The sequence below is a fragment of the Macrosteles quadrilineatus genome, unplaced genomic scaffold (genome assembly GCF_028750875.1).
Source record: "Macrosteles quadrilineatus isolate MER2022 unplaced genomic scaffold, UCM_ALF_1.0 Scaffold_9__3_contigs__length_116548681, whole genome shotgun sequence".
NCBI lineage: Eukaryota > Metazoa > Arthropoda > Insecta > Hemiptera > Cicadellidae > Macrosteles > Macrosteles quadrilineatus.
In genome coordinates, this window is record NW_026542602.1 from 73,326,087 (window position 1) to 73,339,822 (window position 13,736).

Genomic DNA, 13,736 nt, shown 5'->3' on the forward strand with positions numbered 1-13,736 from the left:
GGCAGTCGTGTAGGTGGGAACGGAACACAGCTTATCAGATTCAGAGACGCTCCGCTGGCTACGACCATACGACGCTACTGTACAATGTACAGACTACAGACTTCAGTAGCATTCTCAACACACATTTAGGTACACACTAAAATGTGAAAACCCAACGAAAATTATGTTTCGTCGTGAAATTGTAAATTCAGACATTCCCGCCCTGAACTTAAAACCTCAGAAGTAATCTATAAACAAAAATACAAACAGAAGATCAGCATCAGAATAGAGCCTAAGGATTATTAACACGTATTTAATTTGAACACTTGAGGTGTATTCAATAGTTATAGTTTTAGTGATCAATATATTTATTTCTAAGTTATAATAAGGAATATTTTAAAACCTAACGTAATCACGCAGTTTTGAAACAAAGAGCGCTTACAGCATGTAACTTCAAAACAAAAGCAATTCAAATCTTCATGTAACAAAGATGTAACCCAAAACTAGCACGATCCACGAACGTTTCGTCAAGTCCAAGGGCTAATTAGTTTTTTTTTTTTAACATACTAGGCTATACTAAATTTATTAAAATCATGGCGCATTTGGCCCGGGCCATGTCACTGGCCCGTCACCGCCGGTTATTATTAAGGTGGTGTCGGAATAGCTAGCTCCCCAAGTAAAAAATGATGATAAATGAACAAAGAGGAGGATCATAGCGGTGACAAAGAGAAAATAAATATTACTAATTAACATAAATTATAAGTAACAATGTATAGTCCTTTGTCTTTTCCGTCATTTAATTTACGTCATTTTTTTTTGATTTTCGTCATTTTTTTGTGGATATTTAATTTACCAAGGAACACTAGGTGTATTAGTTACCGCCACATTTGATATTTTCACGATATTACGAACATTATTGTAGGTGTGTTCCGATATTTTAATAAAATATTTTAATGACGTTGACTTAATAGGTGAAGGTGAATCATACAGTTCTTTTTAAAGAATTTTAAAGAACAATTAAGGTCAAGTAAAAATATACTCAAAAGTGCACTCATAATAAATGGTATCCCTTCATTGAATGAAACTCTAAGCTTGAATATAAGCTGACAGAATACACGTCTAACAACACTAGACGCTACAGTAAAACACTTGGATACTGAAGACTAAAATATGGTAACTATTATTATGTGTGGATTTTTGTGGATTTTTTTAGTTGTCATAACAAGTTCAAAACAAGTCTGATTCTCGGGTATCAGATTCCGGGTAAACCTTGTTGAGGACCAAGTTTAAATTGACAAGTTAGTTCCCCTTAAGTCAGTGATTTTCAAACGGCTCTAGTCTATCAAGCTAATAACAAGTTTATACAACTTTTATGAAGAACGACTTTCAAATACTAACACTCCTTGGGATCAAGAGAGAGACCGATTCCGTTGTGTGATTTTCGTCACATTTCCTTCTAATGTTAATAGATATACTAATCATTGTTTAGAGAATGCGTAATCTATTAAATAACAAAAAGTTGTTTGGGTAATGTTGCTTTTTTTCAAACTGACACCGATAAGTTTACGCTATAACTTTTTACTAGAAAGTCCAAAAGCAAGAGATCAATAACCTCGGGACTAGATATTAATGTATTTAATTGGTCCGATTTACTATAGTTCTTAGGTAGGTTCTTACGTAGGTACTGGTTCTTTTCCTTAGAACCGGTAGTTTACAAATTTGATATCGTTGGTGTTGCACCTTATTTATTAGAGCCGTCCGTATTCAATTTAAGTGATGTCTTAACTCTGTATAAGTTTTGTTTTTTCTGTCTGGATTCCAAATCTTAGCTTACCCGGTATGCTAAGAAAATGATAACCTATTTGAGTAAAACATTTGTTGGGCAAACCATCATGAATTGTTTACGCCTTTATATTGTTTATGTATCAATAGTTCGTGGCCTTTGTTGGATTGTTGTATTGTGTTGTTTTGTTGTATGTTGGTAACGCATTAATGTCCTTATTTCTCAGTGTTTCACGGAATGGACAAGAGCACCTTTGATACTGAAAATGTCAACCGGAAAGTGTTAAATGGTGAGGTTGAGGTAGTACTTTAAATACGTTTAAGTTAACCGATGTGGAAAGTAACTTTCAATTATAGGCCTACTTTAGGGCTACGTTTCATGGATCTATAAAACATTTTTTAGTTTCATCATTGGACATATGGACCAACACGATCCGGGTGACATTTAATTGCGAAGCATTTATTTTGGCTTGAACTGTCAGATACTGTATTTGCGAAGGTTTTATATATAATAGTTTTGCCAGCATATCTGCAAATATGCAAACTAATTGCTGTTCTTAATCTTAATATAAGAAGGTTTCAACTGACTACTATAAGATCCCCGTGCGTAGAACGGGCACACAGCTAGTCATACCTATATCTGCTTCAAAAAACAATAAATTTGTCGGTTGAAGATAAATGGCATAAGGCATAAGACATAAGAAAAATGGCATAAGTTATATAAAATAGAAAAATAATAGACAATTTTGAACACTAGTAAGTAATAAATCAACATTTAAAAACCGCTACTGACATGTTCAGACCGCATCTTACGGGTTAAGTGAGAAAACACAATTTACAAAAAAAAAAACCCCAAGGGTCTGTTATGGCATACAAGATCTCTCCATTCACAGAGTTAAATCTTTGGCGGGCAAACCATCGAAACTCTGCCTCGTAATTGACTATACACCTAGGAGAGGTACATAGTCAATGCTCATATGCACATAAATTAATTCTCTTATACCCAGTAGGCCTATACATTTATTTGTTCAAAATATGAATCGCACTTAAAATGTGTATAGGTATAAATTAATTTTATACAAAAAACATTTGTTATATGATTGTTTTATGGAAGGGGTCTAAGTAATAAATAAAAAAAATCTGCTAGATGTTCTAAAATTAAACTGTAAACAATCAGTTGGGTTCAGATTGTTGACTCGGTTGAATCTGGTTCCCCGGAGGCCAACAAAGACAACAACAAGTGGATTACAAATGACAGTTCAAGGGGCGGCCGCGGCGGAGGTCAATGACAACTGAGGGGAGGGATACAACAATCAGCGCAGCTGACCGCGGGGGTGCCAATCTAACAAATAGCGACACGATCAGCTGTTGGACAATTTACCTAACTTTGCTTTTACTGTAGTCATAATAGTGGCAAATTTCCGGGGTCACTGAACATTTTCGTTGTAGCGTCTAAAACATACTCTCTTAGTAGATTTATCATCTTTATGGAACAGCTGAAGCCAATTTTATTGTTCTGTCCGGTGTACTGTAGAGGTCGTGTTTTGTTTATAATTTGTTTCTTGTAATTTCAGTAATTTAAAACCTCGTTTAACGAAATAGATCTAATCATAAGCAATAACTCGTCACCTAGTTATGTAACCAAAAAGTAAAGCACAATTCATTAAATCAACCCTAAAATAATATAATATAAACAAAATATCGTCGACACTTGTTCATTCAGTGACACAATAAAAAAATATATAAAGTAAACTAGACACGAAAAACGAGCTTCAAAATCTACTTGTGTTTGTTTTTTTGGTTAGTCTATGGTAATAGGTTCCTAATGCTCTGTGGTTCCTAGATGTAAAAATCTATGTCCGTTTCAATTGTATAAAACAATTAATGCTTGTGGCGTACGATATCAACGGTATCAATTTTAAAATAGAATACTACTTAGAGGGATATTTTTTTGCTCTTTTTGTTCAGGCTAATCGATTTTTAATATTATCCAATCTAAAACGTTTTAAGAAGCAAGCATTTTATTTTATACTTAGCAGCTATACCCACGCCTTGCAACGGGGTCAGTACAAAAGAGACAATGCTGGTTCTTTGAAAATGCCTTAAAAATTGTTTCACTCCTACCATTTAATTTAGAAACGAAATTGAACTTTTTTATCCTAGAACGAAGACTTTTATTACTGTCGATTTTTTGTATAGGGATACAGTATTAGTAACCTATACAGTATCACACTCGTAATTTTAATTAAATCTTATCTTGTTTAAATAGTTTATATATATACAACATGAATATATGTGTACTACAACATGAATTTTTAAATTAATAGGTTCGAGAGAAACATTTAAAGTGAAAGCACCTTTAACTAAATTACGAAGCAAGGTTTTACACAATAGCTGTCAATCAACTGCAAGAACTAATGAATTATTGCTCTCTCATTTCTGATATCGTTACATGTCACACTATCACAGTGAGGATGATTCGTAGCTATTAGGGTACCGTATTTTATTACATGTATAAATTATTTTACCGTAGGGATCGTTGAATGAAAGTCTTACAGTTAAAGTAGCTTCCAACCAGTAAAGGTTTTGTGTTGAGAGCACTTCTATGGGTTCACAGACCGACAGGCTCTACACAATACGATACAACAAACTAAACAATTTCTACCACTAGTGTTTCAAATGCATGTCAAAGCCAAGTTTGAGTCTACAACTCTGTATGAAATAATTCACATATGGATTATTTAATTTATTTTAGAAACAAAATTTAATTTTGCCACTTGGTGTAGGAACATTATTTTCTTTTGAGACAGGTATTAATTTTCTGGGCAACCATTACTACAATGTATGAACCATAAGTGGCATTGATGTGTATATAAAATACTGTAACTCTGTGATTTATTTTGAACGGATAAACCTATTTGAAAGTGTGGACCTACTTTTAAACCCCTACTTATATTATTTTGTTGTCCAAAAGAAATCTAACGACATCCTAATATATGAAGTAGATAGCAATTAAACCAAATACTTGATATTGGTTTTTAATGAAAAATATGTTTACCTTAGTTCTTCAATTTTAGTCAAGCCTGTAGCTTACTATATAAATTACAAAAAACCTATGAGCAAAATTCTACATAAGTTTTACCACCTTTATTTAATTAAACATAACCTTCTTCCTAAATAATGCACAAATTTACACAATGTAAACAAAGCACAGAATCCCTTTCAAGTAAATAAATAAATACCGGTAAATTGCATCGACCAGCTGTTTAATCAACATGTAAATCGTAGCCCTTTGGAAGTCGGCTTGTGGGGCAGAACCATAGGAAATTCTTTCATACCAATACTTTTCGGCAAATCTACACACTCTAAGCTTTATTTTGAACTTACATAGGGCCTATGCCTATATTTTTATTTTGTAAAATGCCTTAAACAATGACCACAATAATATCTATATATTAATAGGCAAGCATGTTTCTTTAAAATGTTTTTTCTCAGCTCGTGCGCATCACAGGAAAAAATCTACGCTTAATGTTAGAAAAATATTTTCCTGTAGATGTGCAGAATCCCTTTATAAATTAAAATAGGCTAAAAAATAAGCACGAAAAAAGAACTTGAAATTTTAAAAAATCAACATGGGTCTTGTGGGTTGCCATGCTGGTGACGATATAACAACAAAAAATAAATAGAAAATCAAAACAAATGGGAGAAATTCCAATTACATGTTTTAACAGCGTGGGGTGAAAATAGAGAAGTCTGCACATTACTTATTTTTGGTCGAGTTTTCGACCACTGGACGACCTCTAGTAATAATAAATATCGCTACGGCTTATTTGTATACTTGCAACAATGGCCACGGCAACAGCTGTTGACAGACGATTTCGATTGGATAAATTGCATCAACAGCTGTTAATTCTAGGTTATGTTTTGTCTAGATACTCGACACGGCCTGCTTTTAAATACCAATGACATCATCGCTTGCGGCTGTGAGTCGTCGGCCGTTAATCTTACTGCACTCGAGAGAGAATGGCACACCCGTCAAATGGAAACTACCATGTCTGGTTTGGTGCACTTTGTTCTGTACATGATCAGCTTATTTTATAATGGTTTTAAAATGGTAGTAAATTTTTAAAAATATTGATATCTACTACGTCCACATACCAGGGTGCATATTGGCGAATATGAGGGAAGGTTGCTGAAAGATTGAGATGACAGAGCTTTGTTACTAACGAGATTTTTACTGACGAGCGGGACTACATCCAACTAACTTACTTGCAGTAAAACGATAAAAACAGCCAACTAGTAATAAAATGCATTTACTGTAACTCCCAATTCTCAAATTATTGTGTTCAACGTCAAACTTTGGACAGAAAAATCAACTGGAAAATCTTTACCGATTTATTGTCTTTTGTAAAATAATATTGTAAACTAAATAGCAGTTTTGATACCAACACAAAGGGATCAAACCCATTATGACAGGACTGTAGAACAATACAGCCACCTTGGACCTTGAGCCCGCCAACATGGCTTCGTTCCTCCGCTGTTTAATAATCAACATGACAGGAAATTACAATGCCTTCGACGTCCTTCGCTGCAATTTCTTACACTGTTGCATTCGATATACAATATATTAATGAGTTTCGCTGCCCTACGGTCGGACTGTTGTATTAATTATTGTCATCAAATGTAGGCTAACCTTTATAGTGAAAATTAAAACGCTTTTTACTTTGACAAGCTATGGCAAGAATTGAGAAAACTTTTGAGTTTTAGATATAAAGGTCCCCACTCAATCACACTAACAATTAAATTTCACAATTAAATTAATTCACGGGGGTTAACTTGCATATTAGCATCTTCATGTATGCCTAGCGGTAAAGAGCCAGGGACCCATGTCAAACATACACACTACAGTGTATATACCGTAGGGTGCGCACGCCTATCAGCTACCCGGGTCGGATCGGTCCTTATCTCCCCTATAAACGCGTGCACTGGGCGGCACTGCACGGACGGACGGAATTTTTCACATCCGCAATTTAGGACAGTCGGCGAGCTAAAACTGTGAGTCCGACTTTGACGGATACCGGCGGAGAATGGCGGAAATCCCGTGCCGCCCGCCCGGTCGGTGCGCGGAGTCCTGTCTGTACGGTACGGCAGCTCGGAAATGTCCTAGAGTTCTGTCTCTCGGACTTGTTAACAAACGACGGAAGCTGGTCCGTTGCCGGTCGTCCCGCCGTAGTGTAAAAAATTGACTGAGTATTGAATGGTAGGCCTAGGGATGTTGAAACTCTTGAAAATTCTAAAAGCTTATTTTTTCTGGCAATATGATGATTTCGGGATTATTTTGGGACGGGAACCTTGGTATATCATAGCGATTGCAATTGTATTGTGTGGGATATTGGATTAAGAAATCAGTTTTTAGTCCCTTCTAAAAGTTCATCCCTTTTAACAAGTTCGGTATTATTCTGGTGCTCGGTACGTTCGGGTATTATTCTGGTGTTCGGTACGTTCGGTAATTTATTACCGATTTTTAACTATTATATACAACTATATTTTTTTTTATTACAAGTCTTAATAACAAATGTTTTATGTTTGGTCTCTTCCCACGATCCATCAAAATTGCTCCCGCAACCCACTGATGGGTTCATAGTTTGGGAAACGCTGTTATAGGCCTACAGTAAATCTTATGGCTTACCTACATAAAGAGGTGGGAGTATGAGTGGGACTGTTACTTCCAACATGTTTCACAATACAGTATCCAACAACAAATGGTACAGTAACGATCATGTACTACTCTCCCTATCTTATTTGCATGTATATGTGGTCAGTTCTTGAATCCTGGCGCCAATGTCAACCACAAATTCACTGCTTTATGGGCTATTGTCTATAATAATTCAAATATTTATTTATCAACAAATTTCTAATTGTAAATTGAGCTAGGTCAATTTGAACTACTGCACAGAGAAAAGCTTTATTTTGGTTTAAAAACAAATTTCTATTTGCCTAGTTGGATTTACACTAAAATAAGTAGTACCCCCTTAAAAAGATTGCATTTATTCCTTATAAATAGCGTTTTAACAAGTTGGCTACCTACTTAGGTTTGCATGGCTAAAAAGTTTTTTTTTTTGTTTAAAACCTTATTAGCCTACCATAGGCTACCGGTGTGTAGTTTAACTTAGTATGAAACAAATGCATTTTCTAAATTTGATCAAAATGTATTCACAAACAAGCAAACTAGGACTTCAACTAACTGTTTACTTATTCTCCATAAAGATAACTGTGGGAATCTTAAATTTACAATTTTTAAAATTATCTCTGTAGCCTAACCGTTGCCCACAGGCCTAACTTAGAACAATGCTTCAATGAAATTAATTTTTTTAAGCTCTACAAAATGGTTAGGAGAGAAATAATGAAATTAGGCGTTTTTAGGGTCAAAATGGAAAAATAAATTTTTAGACCATAAAACTCCAGTTCCTAACGTCCAAAAAATTATGCTGGTTTGCGAACTCGTTTGAATAATCGAAGGTTTACGTTTGTACGGTATTAAGTTTTGTCAAAATCAGATAATTATTGCTCGAGTTATATAGAGCTAACTGACACACACATACCTATATAAGTTAGCTTATATATCTTAGGCCCTATCCTATATTTAAACTTAAGATAGAAATATATAAATAATTATATAAATATATAAGGTATAGCCTAGCCTATATGAATTTGAACGGACGGTGTTTTTGGCCTCTGGGGATCTCAAAAAGTTAAAAAATCAGTCCCGGGTCTAGGTCTTACCATGAGACCTTCGGTTAATAGCTTATTCCCTACTAGATAACCCGTTGATCAAAATCGAGTAAAACTGCAACTTGTAATAATAAAATAAAGAACAAAAACATAAACAGCAGACTTGAAATTAAAGAATTACTCTAAAGTAATTTCTATGACTGATTATAGAAGTACTAAAAATATTTTGTTGTAAAAAATTATAAAAGTCTACAATATTTAATTAGCCCTAAATATAGATCAACTTTCATACTGCTTTGGTTATCTCTTATGTACTGTAGGCGGGTGCCGTATGAGGACGTAGCTGATGTCAACCATACACTGTAAAGTGAGCTTTTCAGACCTAATGGAGCAAGCTAAACTCCTCTCTTGACGCCAACCAGTACGACACGTACTAGGCCTACCGGTATAGCATTGTTAAATTATTTTTTCGATATGCTCTGTTTTAGGCGTGTTTAAATAGGGACCCCAATCTAAGTCTCCGGTTTGGAACATAAGAGGGTAAGCAAGTGGATCTAACGTCGGATATAGAACGGAAACGAGTTTAACATTATTAGTTGGTTGTTAAAAAAAAAAACTAGGCTATAAGATTTATTTGGCCAGGTGGTGCTCTGTTTTCTTTTCAGCTTTAAAAATAGCTGCGACAACTATACAGGTAACATCATTGTAGTGAGGGAAGTCACTTCTTTTGTATCTTATTATGTACCTACATAAGAATCTCAATTGACTCCTTGGAGCTCTCGTCCCTACAAATTTCTGCTACAGCCTTAAAAGATTGGGCAAATGGGTTGGCATTGTAACCCTATTTCCCACATATGTTTTATTGCATTTTTTGTTTGAATTATGATTCATTCTCTGTTGGGTTCCAGTGCCAACGTCGTACTTATGAATCTGTTCGTATTCAGGATCATGACCTTCTTGGGGAATTAGATGACCTAGGCTATTCGGTGGTAAAACATGTCATGGATCTTGAAATTGTAGATCCCCTTCAGGGAGATGTGATCCTCTCATCTAAAGCTGGCTCAGAGCTGACCATGGCAAAGGGGGAATTGAATTGACGAATCTTATCTAAATAATGTCTGGAGCTAAGTCTCACAGCCCTGTTTACAGGTTCCAATAAGTTCCTGAAAGTATGTTGAATTCCGAAAATGAGGTAAACAAACCTTTTATTTATGGCAACAAAGAGTAAAAATTGAACTGTCTCGGCCAGTATTTTCTTGCTTAGGCCTAAAATGTAATCCACCACAATGTAAATATTTAACAATAATGTGTCCAAATATAGGCTGGCCTAAGTAACAAGTAAGTTCAGAAGGCCTATTAAACTTACCAAATTCTATTTTCTACCTTTTTTTTGTTGCTGACATAGTAAATGGGCCACGTAAGCCTTATAAGTCATTCCATAAGTTTGACTTGGTAGAAAACATCGTTTAGGATTAGGATATATTGACAGAAATTACCTTACATTTTTTTTGTTGCTGACATAGTAAATGGGCCACGTAAGCCTTATAAGTCATTCCATAAGTTTGACTTGGTAGAAAACATCGTTTATGATTAGGCTATATTGACCCTACCTTAGTCATTAAGATCAGCGCTCACCCATTCCATTGTTACGGACGGGACATCCTGAAGGCGTTTAAACTAATAAATATCAAAAAACCATGTAGGCCTACCTACATATTTTGAATATATTGTACATAAACTTAGCCTATGTAAATTTTCTGACCTTTCTTTTCCAAGTACCATATAAACTGTGAGCTTAAAACAAAAATTTGAATTTAACCCTAACTTCTGGTTTATTAGGCTATTGCATGGAATGGCTGTGCTAACTTATCTTTCTGTGACTCACATCAACCAAGGCCACACTAAAGAAAAAGGCCGTAAGTTAATGCTCGTCAAGCATGACGTCGCGATAGAAGATGGCAATGTCGTAGGTATTTATTTATTTATTTTCCAAGGAAAGATTAAAACAAGCAGCTGATAACAAACGGTAAATAATATCTCATTGCCGTCTTCTATCGTGACGTCATGCTTGACAAGCATTAGGCCCTATGTCCTGTTTTTTTTTAGTGTGGCCTTGCATCAACTAAATTATGTTGCCTACGACAAATTTGATTAAAAAACTGGTGACAGCTTAAAGTTAACATCAACTTAAGATGGTCTAAGTTAGTTGTATCAAAAGCCAAAGGTTGTATGTAACGTAGCCTTGGGGGATTTCCCTATCTAACTAAAAAGGAAAATTAAAATAGCGCAAGTTTAAAAGATTTATAGCCATACATTATCATCCAATCTCATCATTTTAAGTTACAGGCCTTATTATGATGAAATAAAACAACTTTACACTTCCAGTAGCATTGTGTTTAGCAGAATGTATGAGAGTACCAGTAGTCCAACAATATATAAACCTGTCCTACCTGATAACCCTAATAGAGAAGCCTCTATAGAAGAAATATAGGAATAGAATTACTCTTTGGGTTGGGGTTGTGTTCATTTGCATAGTTGACTAACTAGCCCTTCAAAGTGAACTGCAAATAAAAATCCTCAATTCAATAAAAAAAAACCTAAAGCATCTAGCTACTTGCCCTAGCCTAGCAGCTAGACAAACAAAAACTTCAGTTTAGGCCTACAGTACGAAAACAAAGTAATCTTCCTAAACTTATGACGTTTTGATTCAAACACAATAAGTTACTTACTTAACACAAGAAGAGAGTTTATCTCCAGGGGAAGAAATCCTCCTAAACATGAGCAAAAAACAGCACCGCACAACACTAATGCAACACTTTCAATAATTTATAAAACTTTCCACTAAAGCCTACACTGCTTATGCACCATTATTTACAGAACACAACTGAGTATCACAAAACACGGCCGATAAACTCCGTCAAAATGTTGGTAATGAACAAAGAAAAGAGCGTCGATTTCTTTTTTTATTGCCGCGACTATGATGTCAGTCAGCAGAAGAACAGAAATCTGTTTTCATTTTCTGACCCCCCCTCAAGCCTCGACATCGACTACATTCGTCATTCACATTCACTTCGGTCCCGGTCTCAGTCAGCACTCAGCACTCAGCAGTCTTCTTCTCTTCTTTCAGCTCTTTCTTTCCATTCCAGATTCCACCCACTCAACAAAAAGTCAACTGGACTAAAACTTGAATACAATGTTGCCAACAGTCAACAGTGTTCTTCTTTGTTACTCGGAAATAATCGTGCTAAGTATATAAAAATCCTCCTATATTTTAAGTATAAATAGAAATTTTGAAATAGCTGTACCATAGACCAACCAATACGGGAGTATGTTTTATCTATGTCTCTACTACTTACTTACTTTCCGTGTCCGGAAATCAGACTTCGCTTTTCCAAAAATTAGCTACCGATATGGCTTTGTCATTCGCATGTAAAAGATCATCTAATGTGCAAGACTGGTCTAGGCGTGGGCAGATCAGCAGATTGCCAGGATCCTGAACAGCACCACACGTGAACAAGATGTTTTCTTCGTCTGGTAAGATACTCCATTTCTGCATGTTTGTCTTGCATTTTGGTACCTCGACCTTTATTCGATTTAGGGTCTTCCACACCGTGTAATGAAGGCCTCCACCAGGAGCCAGTTCCTCCCTGGCTGGTATGGGAGGGTTAGTCAACGTGGCCTCCCACCTTGCCACCCGATTGCTTGAGAGTGATCCATCCAGGACTCGTGTCCGTGATAAAAAGCTCTTTCTGGACCGAAGCCGTCGCTCTGCAGGTTGGTGGCCGTGTAATGGGTGACGAGGGTCTGTCTCTTGCTTAGTCCTTTCTGCGTCGGCAGCGACATCACGTCGGATTGATGGAGGGGCGATCCCTATGATAGGATAGAGTTTGTGTACTGGGGTTGGTTTCAAACACCCAGTTACAATCCGAGCCATGTCATTGACTGCAATGTCAACCTTTTTTGAATGTGACGATGCATTCCATACTGGTGCAGCGTACTCCGCAGCCGACACACTGAGCAGTGAGCGCTAAAGCTGAGGTTTTTCTGAGGACATTAGAGTTAGCACCCCAGCATCTGCTGGTGAGCTTCCTGATGATATTATTCCTCGCTGAGACTTAACCTCTTGTCGCAATACAAAATTCGCCTTAAATGTCAGTGTGTGGTCCAGTATGACACCAAGATATTTGGGTGTAGGACAACATGCTGAAGACGGTCTCCCCGCCACCTCACATTCAACTCACGGCCTGCTTCTCTATTGTTTAGGTGAAAGGCGCAAACTTGGGTCTTAGCAGGGTTCGGCTTGAGGTGATTTGCGTCATAGTACTGGGAAAGTTCATTTAGAGTCATAGTCAGCTTCTGTTCCACCTCTTCAAAACTCCTACCTTGTGCCGCCACCGCCGTATCATCGGCATATATACTGACGTGTAGCGTTTGGCAACGGTTGGTCGTTAATGTAAAGGTTAGGGTTCACTTACTCTACGAATCATTGACACAATGAGCCTCCAAATATGTAATTCTTAAAACACATGGCTCACTTACTCTACAAATCATAGTCTATACGAGCTTCGTAAATAATATTGAAGGTTCACTTGCACTACAGGCTCGTATACTATACGAGCCGATCAAAAATATCAAATAAATTAAGAGGGTTCACTTACTCTACAGATCATTGTGCCTATGAGCCAAGCGTATGAATTCTTGAATAATTCAGGAATAAGCTCGTATAGTATACGAGCCAAAATACTGAATTTAAATAAATTACAGGAGTAGGCTCGTATACTATACGAGCCTATTTCATGATAACTATTACACAAATAGAAGACGGCTCACTTACTCTACAGTTCATTGGCACAATGATCTGTAGAGTAAGTGAACCCTCTACAAATATTAGAAGGCTCACTTACTCTACGGTTCATTTAGCTACTCGTCGCGCGGTTTGCAGCGCATCGTTGCAGGCGTGTATGGTAAACCAATACCGCAGTTCTGCCGTTCTGCCTTACTTCTGCCGTTTACTAGTCTTGCAGCGTGAAAGAGAGCTTGTTATGTTAATGCATTGTTGAATTTTTAACTTGTGTACTCGTTGCTAGAAATCAAGCAATTATTAAGTACCGGTACAGGAGCTATTTTAAGAGTTATTACAGACTTAATTTTCAATTAATTAAAAAGACTCACGTAAAAGCTTATGCAACTAATGGAATTACTTACTGTGTTATGAACATTTCTATATAATTAAAGTTGTAAAT

The 13,736-nt window shown here is 36.3% G+C and overlaps 1 long non-coding RNA gene across 3 annotated transcripts in view; it reads right to left on the reverse strand.

Annotated features, from left to right (window-relative positions):
* The window catches only part of LOC129004286 (uncharacterized), a 48,811-nt gene extending 37,268 nt beyond the window's left edge, over positions 1 to 11,543 (reverse strand). For all 3 annotated transcript variants that reach the window (XR_008491690.1, XR_008491691.1, XR_008491692.1), the window contains exon 1: positions 11,223 to 11,543. This is a non-coding gene — a long non-coding RNA (uncharacterized LOC129004286). The remainder of the gene's footprint in view (positions 1 to 11,222) is intronic.
* Between the last annotated feature and the right edge of the window lie 2,193 nt (positions 11,544 to 13,736).